This window comes from Haemaphysalis longicornis, unplaced genomic scaffold (assembly GCF_048455015.1).
Source record: "Haemaphysalis longicornis isolate Haplotype H1 unplaced genomic scaffold, Haemaphysalis longicornis Haplotype H1 scaffold_3, whole genome shotgun sequence".
In the NCBI taxonomy this organism is placed as follows: domain Eukaryota; kingdom Metazoa; phylum Arthropoda; class Arachnida; order Ixodida; family Ixodidae; genus Haemaphysalis; species Haemaphysalis longicornis.
In genome coordinates, this window is record NW_027526335.1 from 214,238,751 (window position 1) to 214,253,406 (window position 14,656).

Here is a 14,656-nt window from a genome sequence, read left to right on the forward strand (position 1 = left end):
CAATAATGAGCTACTTGGAATTCTTCTTCGGTTTCGAGTCTTGTACTATATGCAGGTATACTATTTATTACGTTAGTTAGCGAGTATATCATGCCTTCAACACCGTAATCATGTCATCATTGTTCGAGTTGAGAGTCAGTTCGTTATGATAACGATATAATTACGACAGAAATTCGGAGCACAAAAGCCGCCTTCGAGTAGTGTGGACCACGTTGTTTAGGGCGCGATCGCGGTGGCGTAGCACAAACTTTCTTATTGTATTTTCATGTGAATAAACAAAGCACGCTGCGGATATTCACCTTCTTGCACGCAGCCGTAATGAAAGCCAATTTGTGAAGAAGGGAATGTATGCCATACAAAATGAAGGAAATATTCACACGACCTTTGTGAGGCTCCCAAACATCCAGAAACCTCCTAATAAGAAGTTGGTGACGGCGCAGAAAAATTAATGCGTTGGGCAGAAAAAAAGCAAGAAACATTAATCCGATACAAGACAACAACGAAAGAAACAGAAGAAAGCCGTTTTATTCCCTGCTGTGCGATGAGCGTGTAGAGGCCGCTGCTTGGTACGTAGTATTACACTGTTGAGTCTTCATAGGAGCATCTAAAAAATACTGCAGGGAAGCCTACGCATTTTGAATACTTATCGAGAAGTTCTGATCGCTGATCCTCGCGAATAAGCAAGAAAGGACGAGTTACACACGATCTTCTGACCGATACTCTGAAGAAAGTTGTTCTCTATCTGTTCGTGTGTTGGAAATTTGTGGGGGATACAGCTTAGAATTATTCAGATGCGTCAGAAGCTGGCAAAATAACTGAGTCGCTAGAAATACGCTTTTTATCGCACTACAACAACGAAACGGGCGATTTCTAGCCCAGGCACTGTTGCCCCTCACAAGCGGAGTGTAGCAGACGACAGCGGCGCGAATCCCTAAGCCAACGTCACAGCCAGGGGGCGCCACTCAAAGATCTCACCGCCAATATGAATCCCTCGATCCACATTGGTCGCCGTTTAGCCCGTGCCCGGGATTATCTCAGGCACTACCCCCCTTCTCCGAACGTCCTGCATGTAGACGCGGCTGAGTATCCTAGCAAGCCCGCTTTTGCCATTGCGGTCATAGGAGCACCCGGCGCCGACCCGCAAGTTTCAGCCACGGTGCTCACCTCGACTTAAGTCACCACGGAGGAGGCGGCAATTGCCCTCGCTCTTACCCAAACACCCTCCCCTCTCTTTATATTATCCGATTCGCAACCCGCCATCGGAAATTACCTCAAGGGCACCATATCATCACTGGCCCTCAAAATTATTCGCACTCGACCCCCTTCCGAACCAGTGACGCTGCTGTGGACCCCGGCCCACACCGGCATACGTGGTAGCCCGAGCTTTGACACCCCGGGCAGGCGCTTCTTTTACACCTAAACACGGCGTTCCCGAGATGTCCCATTCGGTACTGCTCACATACCGGGTCATCACCCAAGATTACCGCCTTCTTCGCGGACGACATCCCCCTCCCCACCCCTTTCTCACAGCCGAGGCTGCCCACATGTGGCGCCTTCTTCAGACGCACTCCTTTTGTCACAGCACTCTATTAGTGCATACGTACCCTCACCTGTTTTCATCTCCCAACTGCCCCGCACGGGGCACCTTGAGTAATCTTGGTGACGGTGAGTGGCGACACCGCGTACCCCGAGCCCCCCATACTTAAGCTGTCACCTACCGTGGCTAGAAGTTGAAAGGTGAAGGGTTAGAAGCCGTGAACGGTGGCCGTCGGAGCCTTGGTCAAGCTCCGGCCGATGGGCTCCCTGCCAGTCTACTAGGCAGGGAGCTCCGGGACCTCTTTCACTACCAGGGTAAGGTCAAAGGAGAAAGTACCCCCGTCTCCCTGCTTTCCAATGTAACATATGGCATTTTCCAAACCCCCCCCCAAACGTGATCGGCCTCCGAAAAGGGGCCGCACCGAAGTTTCATTTCCACCTCTTCCAACAACTGTCTTTCCAACAACCATAAACAACTATTCCCGTTTTCTTGTAATTGAGTCAACTGACACAGAAAGATCTGTCGCTTTATTGTCTGTCTTCTTGGTATCGAAGTTCCTGACAAGTATAATTGGTGAGGCGTACAAAGCCAAGAAACAAAGAACTGAGCAATTGCGGGTCGAAGTCACCAAGCAGCAGCAGGCAGAAAAACTCTTGAGCCAGACCCGAATCGGTGATCTTGACATCAGGGTCACGCCCCACCGCAGCTTAAACAGCTCCCAGGGCGTGATCTCCGATCCCGATCTACTGAACGAAACTGAAGCCGACCTGCTGGAGGGCCTTCGAGGTCAGGGCGTAACATGGGTCAGGCGCATAAACATACGTAGAGAGGACAAACAAATACCTACAAAGCATCTTATCTTAACTTTTGACAGGTCGAGCCTTCCAGAATACATCAATGCAGGTTTTGTTCGATGTCCGGTCCGGCCTTACATCCCTAACCCGCGGCGCTGTTTTAAGTGCCAACGGTTTGGGCATGGCACCAACCCCTGCCGCGGCCGCCTTACCTGTGCAAAATGCGGCCAACATGACCACCCGTCCGAAAACTGCAACACCCAGAGTTTCACCTGTGCCAACTGCCAGGGGCCCCACGCAGCGTGGTCCCGAACTTGTGAGAAATTTAAGCAGGAAAAACAAATCATCAATGTAAAGGTCACTGAGAACATCACCTTTCCAGAGGCAAGAAAGACGTTCGCCTCTTTCCCTCTGGGGAGGTATGCCGACGCAGCTCGCCGGGGGGCGGAGCGGCGTCTGGTTTCGGCGGGGACCCAGTACCGCGAGTCAGACTTGGTCCCGCCCCCGCCCCCCCCCCCCCCTGGGCTGCCTCTTGCAGCCCAACCGGCCTCTGCACCGCTCGCTCACCCAGCAGCGGCTGTGGTGGCAACAACGTCTGTTGGGGATGCCGCTGCATCCACTGCTTCCTCCCCACCGGGCCAAAGCACACGCAAGGGCACGGAGATGGAGACGGAGGCAGTCGCAGCGACCCCCTACCCCGACTCACTGCCTGTGCCATCTGTCGTGCTCCCCACGCCTTCGGCACTCGCAGTGCAGGCAAAGAACACCCGAAAGGGTACCACGTCAAGGGGGCCCAGTCCGCTGGGGGCCCCCTTGCCTTCAGATGACGACATGGATGTCGAGCCCTTCCGGCTTTCATCGCAACGGAAGGAACGGGCTGCGACGTCCAGGTCAGTAGAGAAGGCCAGAAAACCCCTTCCAAGAGTGCAAGCCCCGAAAGACCCTACATAAATAATCACACTCCAGTAGCTCTAACACATCATAATGGGAAGAGAAAACATAGTTCAATGGAACTGCAGAGGCCTTCTGAATAATCTTGACAACGTGTATGAGATTCTGCATGCCAATCAGCCAAGTTTAACGTGTGTCCAGGAAACACATCTGAATTCCAAACACACAAATTTCTTGAATAATTACCTGGTATACAGGAAAGACAGGGATGGCTGCACACACTCTTCTGGCGGTGTGGCCATAATCGCCCGCCAATCCTTAGCATGCCACCCTGTCACCTTGAACACCGTCCTTGAGGCTGTAGCCGTTCGCACAATGATATTTAATAAGTTGATAACGGTATGCTCCATATACATTCCTCCTGATGTTGCACTTACGAGCTCCGACCTCGAGGCGCTGGTTGACCAGCTGCCGGAACCATACATCCTTGCAGGCGACCTTAATGCTCACAACTCTCTTTGGGGCTCTTCCAGAACGGATGCCCGAGGTCGCCTGATAGAGAAATTCCTTACATCTTCTGGAGCATGCCTTTTCAACAATAAACAGCCTACATACCATAACATAGGTCACAACACATACGCACATCTTGACCTGGCTATTGGTTCTGCAATTCTCTTTCCATGTCTTGAGTGGGGTGTGGGCACGGACCCATATGGTAGTGACCATTTCCCCACTTCATTAACGTATATAGGTACAGGCCCGAGCAGTCCATCTTCCCATAAAAGGTTTAAAGAAGTAAGAGCTAACTGGAATACATTTACAGAGACATCCCAACTACACCACACATCCATAGGACACCTACACGTTGAAAAAGCTACCCAACTGCTCACGGCGCACATCCTCGACGCCGCCGAAAAGTCCATTCCCCACACCTCTGGTGCCCCGCGCAACCAGCGGAGGCCGTGGTGGAATGAGGACTGTAGGCGGGCGCGAGAGGCCCAGAACAAGGCGTGGGGTGTCCTTCGTCGGTACCCCACGTCGGGTAACCTCATTTTGTTCAAACGGGCCAAGGCGTTAGGAAAACGTGTGCGCCGTGAGGCAAAACGAGAGAGTTGGCGCACCTTCTTGACATCCATTAATTCATACACGGACACACACAAAGTCTGGACACGTATACGCAAGCTCAAAGGACAACACACACACAGCCTGCCCCTGGTTAGCACAACAGGGGACACACTTGAAGACCAGGCTAACACGCTTGCACAACACTTCGAACACGTGTCCAGTTCAGCACACTACACGAACACTTTCATGAAACACAAAACATCTGCAGAAAAAAAGCCCTTACAAGACAAAGACAGATCAAAAACGTCTTACAACTCTGAATTCACTCTCTATGAGTTGAGGGCTGCCCTGAGCTCGTGCAAACCTTCAGCTCCAGGCGCAGATAAGATTACATACACCATGATACAACACCTACACCCAGACACTCTTGAAACACTCTTACACCTATAGAATAAAATATGGCTTTCGGGGCACATTCCACGCTCTTGGAGGGAGGCCATAGTAGTGGCTGTCCTAAAGGAAGGGAAGGACCCTGCCTCTCCCGCCAGTTATCGTCCCATTGCCCTGACAAGCTGCCTGTGTAAGCTCTTCGAGAAGATGATAAACAGGAGACTCGTGTACTTCTTAGAGTACAATGGTCTTCTCGAGAGCTGCCAGGCAGGCTTCAGGGCGGGACGATCTACCAACGATCAACTCGTTGCATTAGAGTCTTATATCAAAGATGCTTTCCTCCACAAGCAGTACTGTATGACAGTCTTTGATCTTGAAAAGGCGTACGATACTGCTTGGCGGTACGGCATCCTAAGCGATTTGAAGTCCTTTGGCATGTCGGGTAACATGATGAACACGCTTGCCAGTTACCTGTCTGAAAGAACGTTTCGCGTGCGAGTTGGAACTGCACTTTCTAGGGTTCATGTGCAGGAAAACGGCGTGCCACAAGGTGGTGTTTTGAGTTGCACTTTGTTTATTGTAAAAATGAATTCTCTTCAGAAGGCGCTACCACCATCGATTTCATGTTCAGTTTATGTAGACGACGTTCAACTCTCTTTCAAATTGTGTAACTTGTCTATCTGCGAGCGGCAAGTCCAGCTTGGTGTGAACAAGCTTGCCGGCTGGGCAGATAGCAACGGTTTTAAATTTAATCCAGGGAAGTGCACTTGTGTTCTGTTTTCTAAGAGGCGTGGCATTCGGCCGGATCCAGACATTCGACTCCACGGTGCCTCTATTCCTGTTAAAAAGGAACACAAGTTTTTAGGTATAATCTTTGACGAAAAGCTCACATTCATCCCACACATAAAACAACTAAAACATAAATGCTTAAAAACAATGAATATCCTGAAGGTTCTGTCGCACATCTCTTTTGGTGCTGACAAACAACTTCTCTTACGTGTTTTTACCAGCTTGATAGGTTCACGATTAGACTATGGTAGCGTTGTTTATGGGTCACCAAGTAAAACATCACTCAAAATGCTGGACCCAGTGCTCCATCTCGGGCTCCGCCTGGCGTGTGGCGCCTTCCGCACTAGCCCGGTCGAAAGCCTCTATGTGGAGTGCAACAAATGGAACCTACAACGTCAGCGAGCATACACAGATCTCCTTTATGCTTTTAAAATTTCATCCATGCCTCACCATCCTTTTAAATCAGTTTTTCATGATACGTCCATGACTGAACTCCTTTTAAATCGACCATCGTTCTCTGCGCCCTTCTCTTACAGAGTTAGAGAGGAAGCGTCAGAGCTTGCTGTCTCCTTTTTAGATACTATCCAAACCTCTCTAACAGATTTTATAGCACCATGGCATCTCCGGCCTGTATCATGCGACACATCTTTCGCACAGGTAGGTAAAAACCGAGCTCCCACATGTGCAATTCTGCAGCACTTCTTGTATTTGCAGGAGAAGTACCAATGTTCTGAATTTTATACGGACGCCTCTAAAACTTCCACCTCGGTGTCCTGCGCGGCGCATGGGCCCGGCCTTAGTGTCACGAGAACTGTTAACAGTAATACAAGTATCTTTACGGCAGAGGCTTATAGTGTACTTCTGGTTGTCAATCATATCCTTCAAAGCCACATCCCACAATCCATTATATATACAGATTCTCTCAGTGTTGTGCGGGCGTTGTCGTCAACAAAGTCTTCAAAAAATCACGTTATAAATTTAATAGTCAAGGGAATTATGTCTGTGTATGTACGCAAATTTGAACTGGTTATTTGCTGGGTCCCTGGCCACTGTGGTATAGCCGGGAACGAAGCAGCGGACCGAATGGCTGCTGCTGCTACACTCTTGAATACAGTAGACATAACCACATTACCCTACACCGACGTAAAACCACACATCAGACAACAACTTCGCAAAACATGGCAAACACACTGGAGTGAACAAACAGACAAGTTACACGTAATAAAACCACACTTGGGACCATACACCACCGACACACGCAATAGATACTCTGAAGTCGCCTTGGCCAGATTACGGATAGGGCACACCCATGCAACGCACTCGTATCTGCTGACGGGATCTTCGAGACCCAAGTGCAGCAGATGCGGAGAGGCCCTATCCGTGGTGCACATACTAATCACATGCAAGGCACTTCACACAACACGACACAAACACTTCACAGAACTCTACAGACAACAGATCCCCTTACATCCATCGCTGTTTCTAGGTGACGATGCCAGTGTTTCTGTGAAACGTGTGTTTGATTATTTGTCAGACATTAAGTTTTTAAACCTCATTTCCTATGACGCATAATCAAATCGGGCCCTATACACCAGCCATCACCATTACCTTTAACTGATTTTACTATGTTCGGTTGGCACATTTTTTTTACCTACCTTTTTGTGGTAACCACTTCACTTCATTAAATAAACTTTTCTCTGGCGCTCTTTGCCCTTAGTCGGCCTTGCGCCATAAAAACCCAACCATCATCATCATCTACCAACTGTCCCTTGTGTGACGCACCGGACACGCTTTATCACTCGCTCGGTGAATGTCCGCGCGACCCTTTCCCCCCTCTACCCTCCCCCACCCTCTGGGAACAGGCTCTGGGGTGCTCGGACCACGACCACCAAGAACTGGTCACCGGTCGGGCCCTCTACGTCGCGGCGGCCCTCTGGGCCACCGCCACTCCCCCGCCCTAAAATCAGAGTTCCAAATAAAGTGGATTTTCTCTCTCTCCCTCTCTCTGGGTCCTTATCGGAGTTATGTGTACTCTAAAAAAATTCACAGCATATCCACGGGGTGAATGATGATGAGTGGGCGAAGCTCCTGAGGGGAAATCATCGGTAAAACCGTGACTCTTCAGTGAAAGTTCGCCCACTAAATCTGTGTCCGAACGTAACGTCTAGAAAGTCTCGCTTAAACCGCGTGTCAGCACCTTGGGGCTGAGCTCGCCTGATGCGTTTTGCAGACGCCTCACGAGCTCTCACTGCATCGGGGTCTGCCTGCCGATACGCGCGCTTTCTCGCCGCTTCCCGTTCTCTGACGTTTTGGAGATCCTCTTCGCGCCGCAGCCGTGCCGCTTCGCGTACGGCAGGGTCCTCGCGCCGTTGCCGTGACGCTTGGGCCTCTCGTTCTCGAACGCTGGGATCTTGGCGGCGTCGTCACGCAGCCAGACGACGCGCTTCGGCCTCCCGCTCTCGTACGGCAGGATCCTGGCGGCGGCGTCGCGCAGCTTCACGGAGCGCTTCTGCCTCGCGGGCTCGCACATCTGCAGCCTTATCCATCGGGCGACTCCGAGCGCGCGCCAACAGCGAACGGATTTTATTACAACGCTCCCCGCAATCTAGTAAACAATCGAAGAACTAAACTAGAGGTAGCCACGCCATCTAGTAAACAATCCAAGCGCATCTTTTCATCATATACAAGTACCGCCATCTAGTAAACAATCCAAGAACTAAACTAGAGGTAGCCACGCCATCTAGTAAACAATCCAAGAACTAAACTAGAGGTGGCTACATACATACGTCGAGGATGGACAGACCCACGCCTTAAGGAGCTTCGCCCCTAAAATGATTACATACTAGGAGGTGATTTCAGTATGCCGTAAGTGCTGTGGTTAAATCACAAATCGGTCTTAACTGATTCGTCTGCACTTCCGTTAAGCTTTCACGAACTGGTTCTGCGCAACGATCTTTTCCAGTTTGCAAACGAACCCACTAGAAAAAGGGAAGAGCAAGCTTCTGTTTTAGATTTACTGTTTGCAAACAGACAATCACTTATTAAAAATGTAACATCAACCCAGGCATCAGCGACCATGACTGCGTTTGTTCCTATTTGACCTCGCTTAACTGAAAAAGAGGGCACACCAATCCGAGCAAGGTATTTTTCTATAACAGAGATGATTACGCAGCTTTGTCGGAAGAACTTCAGTCTTTCCTCGAAAAATTTATTCAAATGAGCCACTCACCTAATTGCAATTTAATATGGGAAGTACTGAAAATTAAATTGGAAGACATAGTAGAAAAATAAGTAGCTACTGAAATTATGTCCCGTAATAACGTACTGATAAGCCATGGATGACTGGAGATACTTTTCTTCTAATAAAGAAAACAACGCCGTCTCCTGAACGCGTACAGAAAAATTAAAAGATCTAAGCATTTTAGATTGTACTAGGAAGCTTGGAAACGATATAAACAGTCATAACGAAAACTCAAAGGAGAAGTACTTTTCTTTAGGAACAAAGCTTCAACAAAATCTCAAGGAAATGTGGAAATTTGATAAATCCCAGGGCAGGAAACCTACTGGGGTACCCAGACTCCGAATTCATGGAAAAATACTTACGGACGACTCTCAAAAAGCTACTTGTTTTCTTCATTATTTCAAATCACCCCCCCCCCCCTTATAAAGGAAACCTCCCGCCTGTGTCTGAAAAGACAGACCAACCTATGGGCCCCATAATGTGGTGTTTGCGAAGGACGTAAGAAGCACCGGCAGCACCACCGTGCGAAAGACGTTTATTGTACACAACACATCAAATATATACATAAAGAACAGACGCGCCCCCTGGGGTGAAAGAACACAAAGTAATAGCGAAACTGAATCAGTCGAACACGGATATATCGAACACGGGTATATCGAATTATTGTCTATATCGAACTCATAAATTATCCCCTTGAAAATTATGTGTAAAAGTATAGGAATTCGTACGTTTATATCGAACCGTATTTTTTCCGACATTGGGTATATCGAACGCCGCGCGAGCTGGAAGGTGCTCTTCGGCGGTCGCTGCACCCCCGATTGAGGTTGAGGAGGATGTGGAGGAATGCGCGGGCATGACGAAGACTGGCTCGCAGAACTAATCCCCCCTACCGGAGCGAATTTGCGCTTGCCCAGTCGGGCCCCGCTACCGGCCGCCGTAGCGTTAGCGGACGGAGCCGGTATGCTAAATCTCTCTAGGCACACAAGCCCGAACGCTTGGAAAATGTGACAGCGCGAGGTAGGGATGCCCCGACTGCGCACGTCATTTTTTTTTCGGCTGCGTACGTCCCCCGGCTTGCCAAAAAAAGAGTTTTTTTTCTATCTCTCTGGGTCTGTCTTCCCCCGATGTCGTCTCGGGAAAGGGAAAAGGGAACGAAGGCGCTGGCGGCCTCCTCCTTCTTTTGCATTTTGCTGCTGTTGCTGCTGTTTGGCGAGTTGTCCCGCACCTTTCGGAGATCACTGTTTCTCTCGGAGATGACCATCGCGAGCGCTTTGTTGGGGTCCGTTCAGAGAGCCTTGGAATTGTTACCTTCAAAGTTCTTGTGGTACGTGCGCGCTGTTCTTCTTTTGCGTGCCTGTTGTGCATGGTGTGCGAAGGCGCAGCGTACTGCTGGAATTTTCTAGTTGTGCAGCCTCGAGAAGATCGAGACTAGCTTCTTTAATTTCATTTCCAGGACGAAGAAGCAGGCCAAGATCAGCGATTTTTTTTTTCACGGAAATAAAGCGTCCTGTTGCGTCGTGAGTGCGGAACTAGTTGTCATTCTTGAATGCGACGATCGGTAAGTGATCGTCCGCCATAGGTGAGGTCTCAGAGCCCATATTTTTATATCGAATTTTTTAAGTGCGAATGCACTTTATAAGCGACCCCAAACCATCCACCGCCGGCGGCGGCGGCGTCCGCAGTGCTCCTCTATATTTAAAAAAGAAACAGCACCCGGCGCCAGGTTTCGATCCGAGGACGTTGCGGCCGCAGCGCGACGCTCTACCGACTAAGCCACGGACGCCACGCTGATATCAGTGTGAGTAACGCGCCTTATATCTTTAACGCATTCAAACTACGTCGTCAGCGGCGTGCGTTGGCGACTCAGCGGCGTTATAGCGGCTTGATAACTGCGTGGTGTACACGTGATACTACAAACCCGATGGAAGAGATGGAAGAGAAGGCGGCGAGGCGGTGGGCTGCGGGGGCCGAGCGCAAGCGCCGCAAGCGGGCCGACAACCGTGCATTCGCACTTTCACATTCTCCCCCTCGGGGAAATGCGGGGGAATTTTTTTATATATCGAACTATTTCGCGATCCCCTTGGAGTTCGATATATCCGTGTTCGACTGTATAACATACTCCCTCCCTTATATTTAGTGATTAGCTATTAGTAAGTGTTAGAAACCCCTATGCATGCACTGTACATATATACACGCTGTATACACATACATATTTAAACTCTACATACACACTGTGCTATACACACAGACAAGTAGTGTGTCTGATAGTCTTTGAGCCAGGCCGGTGGCCGGCGCTCTCGGGACGGCCGATGGGGACGCTGTACGGCCGGAGATGCTAGTGAGCTCGTAGAGCTATGTAGCACGCCAGGAGACCGCGGTTGCGGCCCAGGAGAAGGCGGCTGCAGCATAGCAGGCTCCGGTACAGGCAGCTGCGGATCAGGAGCAGGCGACTGCGGTACGGCAGAGTGCAGTACGCCAGTAGGCGGCGGCTGCGACCCGGGAGAGGGCGGCGGCGGCAGGGCAGGCTGCGGCACTCGAACCGGAAGCTGCGGCGCAGGTAGCTCCAAACGTTGGTATGGTGGACTCGTGCCCCTCTCGAGAACCCGGGACAGCTTGGAGGCGTTCCATGTGCGGCCGTCTGCAAGGCGGAAAGAGGCAGGTCCCCTATTCTCCAACACTTCAGTTGGCGACGAAAAGGAGCGATCCCCCTTGAAGCGAACGGACGGCTTCTTGAATCGAACGCAATCACCCACAGTTATCTTCGGCTCTTTAGCAGCTCTCCTCCGGTCCGTGTACTCCTTGCTGCTTTGTTGTTGAAGCCGGACCCTTTGGCGAAGTCTCGCCAGTTCCTTTGCTGGGTCCTTTGCAAACGCTGGTGCCGAAAACCCCACAACATCCAATCTGGTTCGGGGCATTCGCCCATGCAGCAGAACTGCTGGGGCAACCCCAGTGGTAGCCTGTGGAGTACAGCGGTAAATAGCGAGGTAGTCCGTGACTGCTTGTCGGATAGGTCGCCTTTCGAGGAGTGAAACTTGGATGAAGTTCTTCAAAGTTCGATTGAACCTCTCGACTTGCCCATTCGCCTGGGGGTAGCATACAGACGAATGCGACAGCTTGATGGCTTGGTTTTGAAGAAAGGTTATAAATTCACGTGAAGTGAACTGCGGCCCATTGCCGCAAACAATCTTCTCCGGGTATCCTTCACGGGCAAAAACACTAGTTAAGAGGTCTTTGACGGTTCTTGTGGCCACTTCGCAGCAAAAATATATCTCTGGCCATTTGGAATGGCAATCGACCACCGTTATAGCAAATCGGCTATTGTGAGGTGCATGTTCCAACGGGCCAACAATCTCTAGGCCCAGTTTCTGCCATGGCCTTGCAGGCCAGTCAACAGGCTGCAATGGCGCTGGCGATGTTTTGGCGGACTTATCTGCCTCCAGGCAGATGTGACAGTTTTTCACGGCAGATTCAGCTTGCTTGTCCATTCGTGGCCACCAGAATAGCCCACGAAGTCGCGCCTTTGTACGCGTGATGCCCGGATGTGTCTCGTGGGCGACGGCGATGAACTTAGCCGTGAGCGAGGACGGAACAACGAGGCGCTCTGCGCGCAGTAGAAGGTCATCAACAACAGAAAGTTCTTCGCGCACAGAGTAGAAAGGTTTTGCCTCCTCTGTTAAGGACTTTTGTGCTGGCCAAGAACCGAGCACGAACGACTTGACAGTTTGCAGACAGCCATCGTTGAGGACGGCTTGCTTGAATTATTCCTTCGTCACGCAAGCCGGCTCGACCAACGACACAATTTCTTCTTCCTTGGCCAGCTCTGCCTCCGCCGTAGGAGCTGGCAGCCGAAAAACAGCATCTGCCACCGTGTTGGTGGACCCATTGCGTGTGCCGAAGTCGTGTGCCAAGGTGGCGGAAGGTTTGCTTGCCTGGGTTGCTCTATTGACTGCGTTGGAATGTGACAAGGTGTCGGGTCATTGACACGCGGCGACGGGGCAACGGACGTGTGCAGGCACTCGAGAGTGGAGCCCTGAATTCGAAGATTTATGGCCTTGATTCCGTCAAGGCCAATCAGACAAGTTCCTTGGCGAACGATGTAGAAAAGAAGTGGTGCAGAGCGCCCCTTAAATTGAACGTCTGCCTGGAAACAGCCAGCACGGAAATTGGACGCTTATATTGTCAAGCAAGGTGACATGCGGAGCTGGTTGGAGCAAAACGCTTTGAAAATGTCGGCGAAATTCTCGCTCTGACAGAATTGAAACAGACGACCCAGAGTCAATAAGGAATGCCAACCTGACATCCGCTACGCGCACTTGTATGTAAATTGCACTGCGACCGGGATGCCGCACAGTCAAAACATGCTCAGAACTTTCATCTGACAAAGCATCGTCATCGAATCCGGCTTCACGAACCCTGCCTTGCATGTGTCTCTTGCGGTTGCATACTTTCTGAAAGCGGCCCTCGATACCGCAAAATGAACACTTCTTTCCCTGCGCTGGGCACTGCGACGCTGATGCGCGGTGATTCTGCGAGCCGCATCGGAAACAGTGCGGTGAAACGGACCGGCTATCTCTGTCTCGCCGAGGGGGGCGCGGCCCCTGCGGCGCACGTAAACCGCTGGCGCTTGGCAAGTTCTGCTGAAAATGCGCTTGTGGCTGTGAATTGAATTTTCGCGAATAATGCGAATACTGCGGACGACGTCGTACAGAAACAGGCTCGACCGAAGCAGAAAATTCCTTCAGCTCTTCAGCTGCTTGCTCAAACTGAAGAGCGATTCGCACTGCGCTCTCGAACGAAAGGGAGGAACCCTGGAGCAGCAACCGTTCACGAACGCGGTTGGAAGCAACGCCGGCTACAAATCGGTCCCGCAGAGCATCATCTTGTGAAGCGAACGAACAATGCGAAACGAGCTGCCGTAAAGCAGCAACAAAGTCATGAACGGACTCGCCTGCGTGTTAGCTGCGGCGGTGGAAACGATGACGCTCGACGACGACGTTGCACGAAGTCGAAAACTGCTGCCTTAAGGCGATGAGTGCGGACTCGTACTCGTCAGTAGCGGGCGCGGGAGGCTTCTCTTGTACTGCCGGTGCTGCGGCGCTTGCTGGTGCCGGTGCTGCGGTGCTTGACCCTGCAGGTAAAGTCCGGCAAACACGCTGCCCTTCCGCCCCCAAACAATGCAAAAGAATGGCCTTGCGTCGCTCTGGTGGGAACTCAGCTGCTCCGGACGCTAGAAGGTAGACTGTTAAAGTCTGCTCCCACTCCTCCCATGGAAGTGACGGACGGCCGGGCGCCGGGAGGAACGGCGGCGGCGGAGCAAGGCCGGAGAAACTCATGGCGGGGCAGATCCGGACGGCACTCGATGCTGAAGGTAGCTTAACGTGTTGTTATCCCATCCTCGTCGCCAATGTGGTGTTTGCGAAGGACGTAACAAGCACCGGCAGCACCACCGTACGAAAGACGTTTATTGTACACAACACATCGAATATATACATTCTAGGGACCATATATATATACATACAGAACAGACGCGCCCCCTGGGGGTTAAAGAACACAAAGTAATACCGAAACTGAATATAACACATAAGTATCACTTATAATGGTGTTCTCAATCTGCTTAAAAATTTTAAAGTTAATTATGCTGGTGGACCCGCTGGCATACCGAATTACGGTTTGCATGCTTGTTCTGAAATCATTGCCCACTTTCTGGATATTTTGTTCACCATAACGCTGGCTACCGGTGAACTGCCTTATGACTGGAAAACCGCTAATGTCGTCCCCATTCACAAAAGCGGCCCTAAAAGCAACCCCGAAAATTATAGGCCCATTATAGGCCCGTGCAAGCCTGTACGGAAAAATTGTTAGCACATAATTTATACTGCAGTAATTAAGCATTTGGAAAGCAATACAGTGGAACCCCGCTGGTACGTCACCCGTACATACGACGACCCG

General features: G+C 50.8%; 1 pseudogene; it reads right to left on the bottom strand.

The window, feature by feature from the left end:
- Positions 1–13,010: 13,010 nt before the first annotated feature.
- Positions 13,011–14,160, bottom strand: LOC144173694 (uncharacterized; annotated as a pseudogene).
- Between the last annotated feature and the right edge of the window lie 496 nt (positions 14,161–14,656).